Here is a 14,616-nt window from a genome sequence, read left to right on the forward strand (position 1 = left end):
GTATTTTAAAAACTGCTAAACACTCTTCATCTGGACTCCAGAAGCCTTTGACATATCTCAGTGTCAGCAACTAAAACTGCAGCACCTAAGAACCACCAGTTTCTTATGAGAACCTGAGTGCAAGCCTCCAAATCTAGCGCAGATCTAAGGCTTTCTCCATGAGTAGAACAGCACTGTCCAGCTGGGTACCTGTACATCATCCTGCTCCAACAGCATGTAGTGAGAAAGGCACGGGAGCACGTGAAGAGCACAGAACTGATGTCCAGACTCCATCTCCCTTGCAGTTTTCCTGAAGCACTGAAGTACTCAGATCATGGACTGCTGAGTCCCCACACATGGTCTCAGATCATGTCTTTCATTCCTTTAATCCAAACAAACTGAGCTGCAGGATTGTCTTGTCGTATGGCAATTTTTCTGATTCTCTTCTCATTCTTGTATTTCTTCAGAATGGGTTGAACTTGTGCCAAAAACAACTGTTCACACATATATGGACTGCACTTGTCTGGCTTTTGAAAAGTTGAATTTCTGACTATTCCAGGTAACAAGTAATAATATGAGATAGATACAAGATACAAAGGGTACAACTGAGTGATAGCATGGACTCAAAAACCCAGGGTTCCCAGAAACAGAATATTTATCTCAACCTTCTCAGATAGCAATCAGAAATAAAAGTCAGATAGATTCATTGTTCAAAATATTCTGATAGGCTGGATCAAGAAAGCTGTGGTTGTCTCCTCCTCCAGCTTCAAGATGAAAAAGGACTTGACTGAGTTTTCTCAGGTAGCAGTCATTTAACTTCCATGGGAATTTATGAATCCTCAGCTGTGTTGTTACTGTTAACAAGAGCTGACAGCTAAATGCATTTCATTAACAGAAACTAGAATGAGAATGACAAGACTTTAGCAGATCAGATCTGTAATTGAAAAGGTGACCAATGTAAGGAATAAGAACTGTCTGCTAGGATTGCACTTGCCTCTCACCCATACCAATAACAGCACATCTCCTGGACACGATCTGTCTTTCTTTTACACTAGTTAGCAAAGCATCAGCAAGATGGAGATGTCAAGAACAAATCTACACCTGCATCAGTTCCTCCTTGCATGTCAACAGCAGGACTAAAAGTAAACCCTACTGGAAGACTTAAAAACAAACAAAAAAAGATTTTAGCAGCTGAAAACGTACAGAAGATTAGCAAAGGCATAGCAGAAAGTAAAGGAGATAGACTGGCAGTTTGTCAATTGATTCTTCTCAGTCTTGGAAGGGCAGACAGAAGATCTATCCAAGGACAACTGCTGGGGTGCAAAACCTGATGTGTGTGCTTGCATGGAATAGATATTCTCTCTGTGTAGCTTCCTCACTAGCAAGTGTTGCCAAAATATTGACTGGGCCTTGAACATCTGTGGATTTCAAAAACCTACTGAACAAACCTACCTCCAGATGCATAAAATGACAATTTAATCCAGATGTAAAACAATGCGTAGAACCATGATACTGCTCAGCTGCAACAGAATAACAAAAATCCTAGAATTTAAATGATGCTTAAACAGGGAGCTGAGTAAAGCTCCACAGTTTTACACAAGGAGTAAAGAACAGGAGGAACAGAATAACATTTAAAAGGAATCCATTCTGAAGAAACACACCTTTTTGATCAACCTTTCTTTGCAAATGTATTTTATCGCTGAAAGCTCCTTCCTAGGGTTCACCAAGTTTAGACTAGTCTTTCTAGCAGTTGATATATGAAGGTTATTCAGCCTGATTGTACAGTTAGCTATTGTGCTTCCCACCACCAACCAGATGGGGAGGGGGGAACATAAAAAAGGAGAAAAAAACCCTACCACTATTCATTCTACTACATTTAGTACTCTGTCTTCCCCTGCTATAAACAGCTTGCTTGATTGCCTCGTCCACCTGCTGTGCCACACTCTTTTAGCTCTGAAAGCACTTTGGGAAAGTGGGGATCATTTATGACGTACTTGTACAGCACCTAGCAGAACAGGATTGTGGCTTCCAGTCAACACTGCCGTGTCAATGCATTATCAATCATCTGAACATTCAGACTCCTTTGCTAACCTATTTCAATCCAAATTAATATACAAAATTTATTATTAATAAATACAAAATATGACCAGCCTGAGAGGCTTGCACATTTGTGATATCTTTCTTTCAGTTCTCAAGATACACACACCCTTACCATAAGCCCTTCCACAGTACAGCTTGCTTGCTGCTTTGCACAGGATCAGATCTCAGCTCAGCCCACTCTTTGAAGAAACTGGTCTTGTTTACAAGAAAAACCCATTCTCTCAACCAGCTGTTACTTGCAGAACCAAATGCAAAGGCCCTTGCCTCCCTTTCTTCCCCTGGGCACAGTGCAGAGGCACCACAGAGAGGTTCCGGCTTTTCCTAGATCTAAGAGAGCTGGCAGACTCCCAGGGTAACTGCTGCATTAGCCTCGGGGTGTTGGAAAGCCTGTCCTTTTGCAAGCATTTGGATGTCTGAATGGCAGTGATGAAAGGGAGGGGGGCAGCTAAACACCCACCCTCCACCACCACAACGGCATTCCAGTGTTATTAGAAATCCAGCTGTTCTCTGCAAACAGGCAGGATTTACTGTTCATATTTTGGCTAAAGAGACAGATGAAATTCCCCCTCCCCATGCATTATCAGTGTATAATCTATACAATTCATCAGCTCAACGGCCGTGTCAGTAAAGAAAAGGGAAAGGGGAGCATTAGTATTCAGAGCACGTGCACCACACAAGGCAGCACGTTTATGATCTGCGCAACCCAAAATAAGCACTGCTCTTCCCCAGGGACCTGGGTTAACACCAAGTAGCTGCACATTAAGTCACATATACTTCTATTAATATACATCCCTTCCAGCCTGGGAGGGGAAGAGGAGGCAGAATACCTGTCCCACTCACACTGGCAGAGGTGGCTAATATTTTTGTGGCTAAACGCTCTGTGTCCAGAAAATGTCACATCCCTTTTCCGATCCCAACTCCTCCATGCTGGCAGGGCGCTTTTCCTCCAGCTCTTAGGCATCAACCCAGCAAAGCCATCAGCTGCCAATCAGCTGTCACATCCACCTCCTCCCAAACTACCCTGACATCTCCCTCTGCCTGGTGCCAGGGGCAGCAGAGAGGTAATCTGCTATGAGATTAATTGCTCCCTCTGCCGTGTCAGCACAGCTATGATGGCTTCTGTATTTATAGGAAGGGGAGAGAGAAAGGGATTTTGCGGACGGTTTTTCACCACGTGTATCTAATGGGGTATAACAGTTGCATGGAAACAGCTCATTTCCAGCCTCTAACATCATAAAGCCCCTGCTTTCCTGAACGGACACGTCAAGTCACCCAACTTGTAATCTCTAGTAGTATAAATAATCGTTTGCTGCTGTTAGCAAATAATAATCCTAAGAAAAAAAAAAAAGATCATATAGGCATGGTTGCATTTGAACACACCAACCACCATCCAAGAAATCAGTGGTTACCATTGTCTTTCATTTCCAAGGTCTCTGAAATACCTGCACAACCACCACCTAGATCTTGGGCTCTGGCTTCAAAATTGCTTTAAGCCCACCTACACCCAAGCTGCCACTAAAAAGGGATCTCTCTCTGCTCACTCCCCTCTCCTGTCTTGGTTCCATTTTTTTCTGGCTGCACAGGGAGCCACATGAGAACTGTTTTGTCAGGCTGGTTTTCTGCAGGATTGGTCCTTTTCTGGCTTGCAGCACTGCTGCACAAGCATCAGTCCTGGCAAAAAGGAGATGGCAGGCATGCTCAGTCAGGAGGGAAAACAGAACTGAACTGTCCCCTTGGCTACAAGCACACACTTTCCTTAGCTTAAAGCAGCTGTGAAACAGCAGTCTCCAATCTCTCTCTGCTTCAGCAGAAACGGCTTGTGTACTAGTAGCTAAATAAAAAGTTTCCTTTACAGCCACAACCTAAATTTGCAAATGAGCATCAGGACTAATTTCCAAGAGCTCAACACCTTGCAAACTCCTGAGACTCAACACTTAGCCATGTTTCTTTTGGGAGACCTCACCTATGAAAACTAATCTAAAGGAAAAATAAAGTTATCTTCTCCAAACAGAGAACAGGAACCATCACAACTCTGAACCACTTAGAAAAACTTTACTGCAAAGAGTGAAAACAAGGCTCTTCTAGGTCACAAAGAGATTATGGTGTCTAGGAGTCAACGTGCTGACCAAGACACTTGAGTGGGAACTTTGGGCAGGTGTCTGCCTTTATACTCCCCAAAGTGATGTACATCCTTAGATTATTTATTGTTGTTTTATTAATACAATATTGTTTTAGATAATGGATGTTTATTATTTAGACTTCTTAGTGTCAGGATTGTTTTCATCTTACATGACACACCCTTAGGACTAATATTACAAATTACACAGCAAGCTGCCATCATTTTAAGTGCTGCAATTAAAGAAAAAAAAAAAAACCAACCAAACAAAAAAATGTCATCAAGGAAAAGAAAACAATTAAAAAAATGCAACCTAAACAAACATTCCCTTAGGCTGCTCTTGTTTTCCTAATAACTTGGATGGGATTTCCCCCTCCACATAGCAGCAGTTGGAACAGGAAGACAGGATTTTTCTATTGATAGGTGATGAATTATTACCCAGTGAAATTAAGGTAAGTACTGAACCCCTCGCATGTATACCATGGTAAAACTTGACTATAAGGAAGGGAACTCTTGCAGAGACTATGGGAGTGATCACTTCTCCAGGAAGTCAAGATAGTACTGTCAAATTCTATAACTCCAGATTAGCCAGGAGTCAGGACAGAGAAATCTCTTCCAAACTAACTTCTGAAGATGGGGAAGAATGGAAGAGTCTAGTTAGGGAACAGCCTCTCTCAGTACCTGATAACATAAGGACATCTTGCATCCTCGTTTATAGTCTCAATTACGTGGCTGTCCGCAGGGCTGGACGCTGCTCTTACATCCTGGGACAGGAGAATACAAGGAGGGCTGGAACTGAGCTCAACCTTGTCAACACTTCAGGTTCTGGGATTTGCTCCCAGATGAGTCAACAAACTCAGTGATGCTGCTGGCAAGGCAAATATAATGCAGACAAAGGCAGCACAGTTCACACTCTGCTTCAGCTGTTCTTAATTTCTGCAAGGAACGACACCTTTTGTTTGGGTCAATAATTCTGTTAAAGAGGAAAAACTAATCACAGGCATGGGTGTTGACACCTCCCCTCTTTCAAGGCACTTTGGCACAGCATCCTTATGGCAACTGCTAGGGTGGGAGGATCACTTTGGTGCATTGGCACCTAGGTACAACGCATGTCAGAAGCTAACAATATGTGCCATGTAAGCAGGCAGCTGTTTGAAGACCATCAATAAAAAAGGCCAGTTGCCATGTATTGCATCTGTCGCTGGAAACAGCTCAATAAACTGTACCAGCAGATGGCATTTGGGAATACACGGCATATTTCTTGGGTTGTGTCACAGCCATAACTTCCTGTGTCTTCCTGTGGAGCAGCCCTGCAGTCTTTTGTATCAGCTCTTAAATGCCATGGATTGCGGCCTAGCAACTGCTGTTTGAGAAGTAGAGCTCAGCTTGTTATGACATTAGACAGAAACCAACTCACCATGTGTGTCTCCCTTCTCTCACTTGCAAAACTAACAATAAAGCACTGCTTTGGTTGCATGGGTTGGCTGAACTTTAATAAGTCATTTGCAAAATTAAAAACAAACAAACAAAACCAAAATAAACCAAAAAAAAGCAAAACAAAACACAAAAACAAACAAACCAACCAACCACTGGAGACTTTGGTCCTTTGTTCGCTGCTATGAACAAGAACTCAAGTTACGAGAGATACAAGCCAAACTTAAAAAAGAGGAAAGAGAAAAAGAGAAGAAAGCCCAATATGTTTAGTTATCTAACTGAAAGTAAAGCTAAGGAACTCAAATGGGGTTATCAAGACCTAAGATCAGCTATTCAGGAGGGGAGGAAAGGAAACAAACCCTCAAGGGTCCATACTGGCACCAGTACTGTTTAACATCTTCATCAATGACATAGACAGTGGGATCGAGTGCACCCTCAGCAAGTTTGCAGATGATGCCAAGTTGAGTGGTGCTGTTGACATGCCTGAGGAACGGGATGCTATCCAGAGGGACCTGGACAAGCTGGAGAAGTGAGCCCATGTGAACCTCATAAGACCAAGTGCAAGGTCTTGCACCTGGGTAAGGGCAACCCCCTCAGTATCAATACAGGCTGGGAGATGAAGGGATTAAGTGCAGCCTTGCTGAGAAAGACTTGATAGTATTGGTGGATGAAAAGCTGGATGTGAGACATCAACGTGTGCTCACAGCCCAGGCAGCCAATCATATGCTGGGCTGCATCAAAGAAGCATGGCCAGCAGGTTAAGGGAGGTGGATTCTCCCTCTCTACTCCACTCATGTGAGACCCTGCCTGAGTACTGCATCTAGCTCTGGAGCCCTCAGCACAGGAAAGACATGGACCTGTTGGAGTGGGGCCAGAGGAGGCCATGAAGATGATCAGAGGGCTGGAGCAGGAAAGTTGAGAGAGTTGGTGTTGCTCAGCCTGGAGAAAAGGAAGCTCAGTAGAGACTTATTGTGGCCTTTCAGTACTTAAACAGGGCCTATAAGAAAGATGGGGAAAACTTCTTAGCACAGTCTGTAGCAACAGGACAAGGGGTAATGGTTTTAAAATAAAAGAGGGTAGATTCAGGCTAGATATAAGAAGGAATTTTTTTTACAATGAGGGTGGTGGAACACTGTCCCAGGTTGCCCAGAGAGGTGGTGGATGCCCCATCCCTGGAAAAATTCAAGGCCAGGTTGGACAGGGCTCAGAGAAACCTGATCTGGTTGGAGATGTCCCTGCTCCTTGCAGGAGGAGTTGGACTAGATGGCCTTTAAAGGTCTCTTCCAACTCAAACCTTTCTATGATTCTATGATTTTATGATTCAACCAAACTGACATTAATACCTCTCTAATTACAAATACATCTCTATTCTATATTCTATATTACAAAGAACTCTGTATTCTACAAATAGAAGACAAAAACATGCAAAAAAATTAAAGTCAGTGAAGGTCAAGAATAGGCTTCTAGAGCAACTCACTGACATAAATAGCACTTAGGCACGAAACTTTGATTCACTTGGCTGGGATTCATGAGTTGGGTGCTTATTCTATGCATAAGGCTCAAAGGTAATAATCACAAATTGTGCTATTTAAATGGAAAATAAACAGCCCTGTGTCTTTAAGGACATCATGCCTGATTCTCAGTGGAATAATGGCAGATATAAAAAAGCTATGATTTTAATATTTCTCATTATGACTTTTCTCCCTGCTTGTCTAAAAATAAAAAGCTACTCTGAAGTCCCAGATCAATCTACTAAAAGAGAAGGGTTCGCTTACAACAACAAAATAGCAGCTCTGACACTAGTTACGTATTCATCACATGTGAAAATGGCCCCATAATGCTGCCTTCAAACCCTTCCAACAAGCTGTATTAAATTAGGTTGGGTTTGGATTTTTTTTTCTTGCACCAAAAGCAAAATAAATATAGCTTAATTTAATGCTACTAAAAGGTTCAGACTCAACTGGAACCCCAAGGCATGCGGCTTTGTTGTTAAAACACATATACTGACTCTATTGATTGGTGCAGTCCTCTGTGCAAGAGAATTTGTCACATCAATAGCAACTGAAAAATACTCAGGAGCTGTAATATGGTTTAAATGAGCAGTTACTACATCAATATAAAGAGTATATTCAATGGCAGTAGATAGGAACCCTTTTGCAAACCTAGTATTTATTTTAAGATAAGGGATGACAACTTTTTTACAAGAAAGATTTTTTTTTTAAGTAATGGTGAGCAAAACAGCAACCACTGTAACTGTGTTACGATCACACAGCACTCTCTGGGCAATAAAAGCCACAACGGAAAGAAAACTTCCAAGCAGGAAAAGAACAGCCATGCTATGCACCAGATGGATGTAAGGGCCAGATAAAACCTCTGCTGCTTACTTGCCTCCCTGGTCTTTTCCATTGCTGCTGCCCAGAGCTGCACATCCACCCCAGACTTCACTTTTCAAGGTCCCAGCCTGGCACACTGCATGGGCTGGGAGATCCAAACCAGACACAAACACACGCAGGATGCGGGAGGAAGACAGCACAGAAAATTCCTAACCTGTCCTCGTTGACAAGAAAGAGCTGAGGGAGGAGAAAGTTTCTGCCACGCCTCATCCTCTCCCCCAGCCTCATGGGAGAAGGCAATACAAGGAAATGGCCATTCCCTCCCTGTCGCACATCTCTTTGTTTGTTTTTTTCCCCATTACCAGGGTGGTTGGTCCTGGCCACAGCTGTGCTTTTAATCCAACAGGCTGTCAAGAGACACCGAAGCACTGGACAGCCACCTGGGATTTCCAATTTTGAAACTGGAAAGGGAGGAGAAGAGCTCAGTTGCCACCACCCTACCAGGGGGCCAGTAATGCACTCAGTCGGCACCTATGGTCTGCCCCTCCTGTGGACGCGGCTACGAATAGGAATGTCATTTGCCTCCATATGGGTCACCGACCCTCAGCTGATACTAAATGTGATCTATGCAGGCACAGAGAGACACTCACTGCCCTCAATAACATGCAATCTAAATTAAGACAAACAAAGGGCAAGACGGGCCACTGAGGAGAAGTCCATGAAGCTCACAGTGGGCTGAAGTGGATGGTGCTTCCTGCACTGGGGCAGGAGCTGAACAGCCTCGGACCAGAGCAGACTTTGAGAGCTAACACTTAACATCTGAGGGCAAAGAGCACAAGTACTTGGAAGACAAATCCACTGCACGTTACTGAGCAGACAAAAATCCCATGAGTTCAGGAGATGTCTGAAATGAAAATCACTGGAAGGGGGGAAAGTACTTGGATGAAAGCATCTTATGAGCATCTCCTGCTCTTAGGAGAGTGGCACTATCCACTGCTGCATTACTGGATATTGGACTTGTGAGGTCTGACACAGCACAGCTGTTTTCACAGACCTGCTGAGATGTCTAGCCTCTGCTTTGGTCACTACTGAATTGGAGAAAAAAAAAAAAAACAAAAAAAACCAAAAACCAAACAACCCCACAAACTAGGAAAGTCATGGCAAGGAATAAACCTCCATTTGGTGGGATTGAAAAATCCCTGGGTTTCAATAATAAGAAATAGTTCTATATTTTCAGGAGATGGAACATACTTTTCCTGACTTGGTGTATTTTTAGAGTACAATTCTCTCTCAATCACATCCCTTCTTCTTTTGGGTTAACGTACAATGGAGATTCTCATCAATGAGGCAAAAATCCCACTAAATGAAGACAAGAAGTGTCATGTGCTGCAAGTTTTGAAGGAGATGAGAAATTTCACACTATCCTGATATCTTCTGGGTAACTGCTTATTTTATGATGACTAATAGGCAATTACTATGGTAATACCGCAATACAACATGTGTGAGATTTGGGAATGAGAAATTATAGGTAACTACTTTGGACTCATTTCTATGGAAACAAAAAGTAATTGTCATTAAATACGAGTTATATTGTGGCTGTACCTGGTAATTATAGATTTTTTTTTATGCCCAGTAACATAAATAAAACGAATAAATTTATTCAAAAGGTCCATGATTGTTTACTTATACGTTGTTACATAGAATACACAATGACAAACGCCTAATTAGGAAAAATAAACTCCATTGAGACCTTCATCTTGTCATCTGAGATGGATACTGTTTTTCAACTCAAGGTGATGCATAAATTTCACATGCATTAAAATGAAGCTGAGAAGAAAAAGCCTTCCCCACCAGAAAAACAGCTGAAATATAACCAAGAGATATTATGCAAATCACAGTATGCATGCGAGTAACTATGTCTCACAACTGAGCAAGTGATAGTAAGAACCACATAACATATCCAGTCACTGTGAACATACATATACACATGTACGTATGCAGGTATAGGCATATCCCCCAAAGAGATATTAACAAAGACCAAAATCAGCACTCCTCAGTGTTACAAGATATAGCTCTGATTTAGAGCTAAAATAATTTGGATAATGTTTACATATGCTTTAACTGTCAATAGACACCCCCCCCATAAATTACATGTGAAGACTAATGTTAAACTTTTGACTATTTCTAGAGTTGCAGAAATAAAGTTCACAAAAACCTATTCACAATAAATCTGAAATATGTCATCTTTCTGTTTGTATTTCAATCTCTTCAAAGGGATCTTTAAAAAAGGCCAGTTTTTAAACAAACCATGCCAGCAACAAATGAAAACAAGAGAACATTGTCCTTTATAAAATGGTAATAGGGATTCTTTTAAATGTTTCTCAAGCCTTCCTAGTTCCCTTTTTTTTTTCCACTTGAAACAATTCGCCAAATTCAACTCACTTCCACAAACTGTTTTCAGTCCATACAAAGCTACATTTCTGAAGCAAAAACACACCACTTGTCCAAACCATTTCATCCCAACACAGCTTTCATTGCAGTATGGACTCTGACACTGTTTATGGTGAATTTGACTTTCCAGTCTGGGTAGGACTGGCCTCCTCTCCATCCAACAAATTGCTTAACCCCTCACACAAGCAAACAGTAAAAATTGTGTTGACTTAAAAATATCGTACCTGACAATGAAACAAGAAAGAACTAGAAGCAGTGTGTGCCCTCTTCTCCCCATTCATGCAAATTCTTGCAGCCCCTACAATCAAGCTAGAAGGATATTGTAGTGATGACAGATCAGAATATTTCAGCTAATTCATGGCTTTAATTTACTGAAGGCTGATACTGTCACAGCTAACCAGTTGAAGGCAAGAAAACGGCAAGGAACGGGAAGCCTTACTGGGTCATGCACCAAAGCCTTTAGAGAATGGTCAGGATATTTCAACTGCCTTGTCATGGCATTTCTGGGATACCTCAGTGAAGAGCTGCCTAGACTAAGATACACCTCCCTTTCGGTGCCAGTGTAGGGTTTCATCTCCAGAAGGTGAGGCTGACAAATTGGAACTAATCTAAGACAGTGCGGTACAGTCATCTCGCCTGCAGGGACACATTTCAGCATTCAGCTGCAGAATGCCAGCTTAAGAACAAGCTCTCGATAAAGGAAAGTTCAGGCCAAGCCTGGGGATGCACGACTTTTAAATCAAGAATACTTTTTTTTTTCCTTAGTCTAACCCCACCTCCCTGGGGATGGTAATAAGTTCAGAAGATGATAATGCTATAACACAGAGAGAAAAGTCAAGAAATCTCACTTCCCAGCACTAGTTTTCCTCTATTTCCTAATTATTTTTTTTCCCACAGTTTAATCCATCAGAGAGGGTGAAGTTAGTGTTATGGAGAAACTCACAAATATTTTTGGTTTTTTGATATGCTCCTTCATAAAGCTAAAGATCAAGTCATGCACCATCTTCAGCAAAAGGGGTCTTTCAATTCAGGTGAGAACTGAAGACAAGTTACCTGCCAGAAGAGAGGGTAAATTATGCTGAAGACCTGCTATTTTAGCTAGGTGAGCCAATGACATCTTCATCTTCCTGGGCAATTTAATTAACGAGCCCATGTGGCATAACATTTTCTACACACTGTAACTGCAAAGCCAGTTACAATTAGAAGGACAGAAACACCAGGCTTTAAAGATTTCAAGAAAAGGATGAAGCCTTTTTTGGGAGAGACCCTGCAGCCTTGACCACAGTAAACAGCAGGTACCTATCATTATCCTGTATGTTAGAAAGAGCTGAGTATACTCACGTGGCAAGAAAACGACTCTGGAATTTTTTTTTCACTAAAGAAAGAGTGCAGTGTAGAAGTTATCTTCACAGAAGTGTATGATGCTAGCAAACCAACAAACAACAGCTAGCACTGCAAGCAGGAGCAATCCCAATTAGCCATTCAGTACTTTGGCTTGCAGGTAAATTTGCACTCCGAGGGCTCTATCTCTCTGCATCTAACCCCTCCGATGGTAGTACCTAGCCAACTCTGATACACTGTAGTGTGGTTTGTCTGTGATTTTTTCATTTCTTGGCTCTTTTCAGAAAGAAATAGGTGAAAGCAAAAATTAAATGTTCTGATTTCTAAAGAGTCAGTCAGAAATTTCACTGGAAATAAAGTCTAGTAGAGGTAATTTCACTAACTCTCTTGATTTATGTACAGAAGCAATAGCTATTAAGAGACAGAACCACACTAGTTCACTTCCTGTTAAAACATTTATACTCTAAGATTACAACCAAATTGCAACTTTTCTCCATTTTTTTTTTTAAAAAACACTTTTTAAAATTGTATATAGATCTTCCAAACTTTCTAAATTAGAGGGGATGCTTAAATACCCCTCTAAGTTACATAAGGCACCTTGTCTTTTCATTCCTAACTGTATGGGTCCACAAACACACTTCCTAAACTTTTGCAAGTATTTGAATAAATCAGTGAAGTTTAGCACCCTGTTTTCATGCATCCTGATACACTGGGCATTGACGTTCACCTGCATGAGCATTTCTTCTAGAGACACCTGAATGTACACACAACATTTAAACCACCCCCCTCACAGATGCGTCTGTACCACAAGCACTTGTGCCTTATAGCTGTGATATTAAACTCACTTGTTGCTAGTTACAAACATTTCACCACAAGAAAGTCCTTTTAGAGTCACAACCCATTTGGTCTGTGCTCTTGAGAATGAGCAATGGTTTATAGATAACAGACAATTTTTGGCATTGTTGCAGTTTTGGTTTAAACTCCTAAACCTCTGTTCATAAGCACTCAGAATGAAGGAACAAAGATTTTGGAGAAGAGCACAGGACCCACACGCTCCATGAAAGTCCCAAAAATGACAATGAAGAAAATCCCATCAGCCAACTGCTACCACATCATCCTGGGTAAATGAATGGTTAGTTCCTGTTTGGATCACAGGAGAACTAGTATATCCCATCCCTTTGAGAACTGCTGACACACTCAGGCTTTTAATGGTGCCCACTATGCCTGGGATTTCAGAGGACAGCGAAGTGCATCCGACAGCATACTTTGCCAATTGTATGAAGCTGTCTACTGGTGGGGTAAAAAAATCTCTCACACTGGCAGAAGATCAATTTACAAACTCAAGCATGAGGTTTAATTACCCATTTCATTATCCTAGCTTGCATAGCTCTGAATGTGAACCTTCAGTGAACCAAAGAAATAGTCACTAGCTGCTGCTTTGAGAAAGAAGGAGATAACATGAAGTAGAAGTTCAAATGCCTAAAACTGGTCTTGCTGCATTTGGCATCACAGACCTTGCTTACAAAAGTCCTTGCTGTCCCCAGCCAACAGATCTTGTGTTACACCACACCATGTGGAAGACTTCTGAAAGTCCCATTTATGTGCTAATCATCAAAGACCAAAAGAGATGAAACAGACTTATCTAGCCAATCACAGAGAAGCCTCAGAGTTAAATTTTCAAATACTAGCAATTGATCCTTAGAGATTTTTTTTTTTTAAATTCATCCAGTATATTCAAGCAAATAACTTGTGATGTGCTTGTGGATTTTGTGTGAGCAGGAAATAAAGTGTTTGCTGTAAATTATTCACTCAGCACTAGTTAACTACAACGCCGGCACATTACCAGGCTTTTTAATATTCTTCTCAAGATAATAGGTAGCATTTTGCTTATTACTCTCATTTTTAAGTTACTGGTTACATTAGAAGTCTTGTAAATAAAGTGAAGAATTGCAAGAAAATCAAATGCTTTTCCAACTACCTCATTAAAAGTCTCTTCAGTTCAGGAAGGTTTAAAATTCTGCACATCATGAAAAGCTAAAACAATAGTATATCATCAGGCTCAGCAATTCCAAATGAATTCACATGCCCTTTCATAATACCTGGGTTTTCAAAAGGCTTTTCAAGTTATGAGCTATATGCATGTGTGTAAAGCTGCATGCCTCTCAAAAAAAAAAAATAATAATAGTGCAGGAGAAAAACCTAGAGGGCAAGTGAATTTGTGGGGGAAAACAAATACTACTTAATTGCAACCAGAGCGGCCTATGTGCAGGGCACTCGGAGCAGAGTAAAGCAGTGTAGTGTTAGATTCCAGAACCATTTAGGGCTTTGTTCCTGTAAGGTGACATAATTATTACAATAAATTCCTGGTGCTGTCTGATACCACTACCGCAATATTGCTCTCCGGTTTTGGATTTGCCAAGAGTCAAGGGAGTATCAGTGTAGCTGGAAGGAAACCATGTGTCCTCAGAAGTTTCATTTATAAAACATGAATATAAGTACTGTTGAAATCACCCACACAATTCCCTGCTATTTCAGTTCGGGAAGTAGCAAAGCACAGGATGGCTAGGAAGCAGTATCAGGACAAAGAACAGAGCCAGAAGCACCATTTTCTGCAACTGCTAGCTTCTTCCTCAGTTGTTTCCTCATTCACACAATAACCCAGTCTTATTCTGCTTAGCAATGCAATACCTAATTAGATAAAAGCTCAAGGTAGCCTGGCTGCAGAGTGTGTTGTGTTATTTAGTCTTGCACTGTGAGCAAAACCAGTATATTACATTTCTCAGGGGCTTCTCCAGAGAACTGTGTGGTACATGTAATTGCCCCCACAAACAAATCATCAGCTAATCAACTGCTTTTCATTAT

At 41.4% G+C, this 14,616-nt stretch overlaps 1 protein-coding gene across 1 annotated transcript in view; it reads right to left on the reverse strand.

Annotated features, from left to right (window-relative positions):
• Nucleotides 1–14,616, reverse strand: part of AGBL4 (AGBL carboxypeptidase 4) — a 914,318-nt gene that overhangs the window by 182,369 nt on the left and 717,333 nt on the right. The window lies entirely within an intron of this gene.

This window comes from Chlamydotis macqueenii, chromosome 8 (genome assembly GCF_036417535.1).
Source record: "Chlamydotis macqueenii isolate bChlMac1 chromosome 8, bChlMac1.mat, whole genome shotgun sequence".
Taxonomy (NCBI): Eukaryota; Metazoa; Chordata; class Aves; order Otidiformes; family Otididae; genus Chlamydotis; species Chlamydotis macqueenii.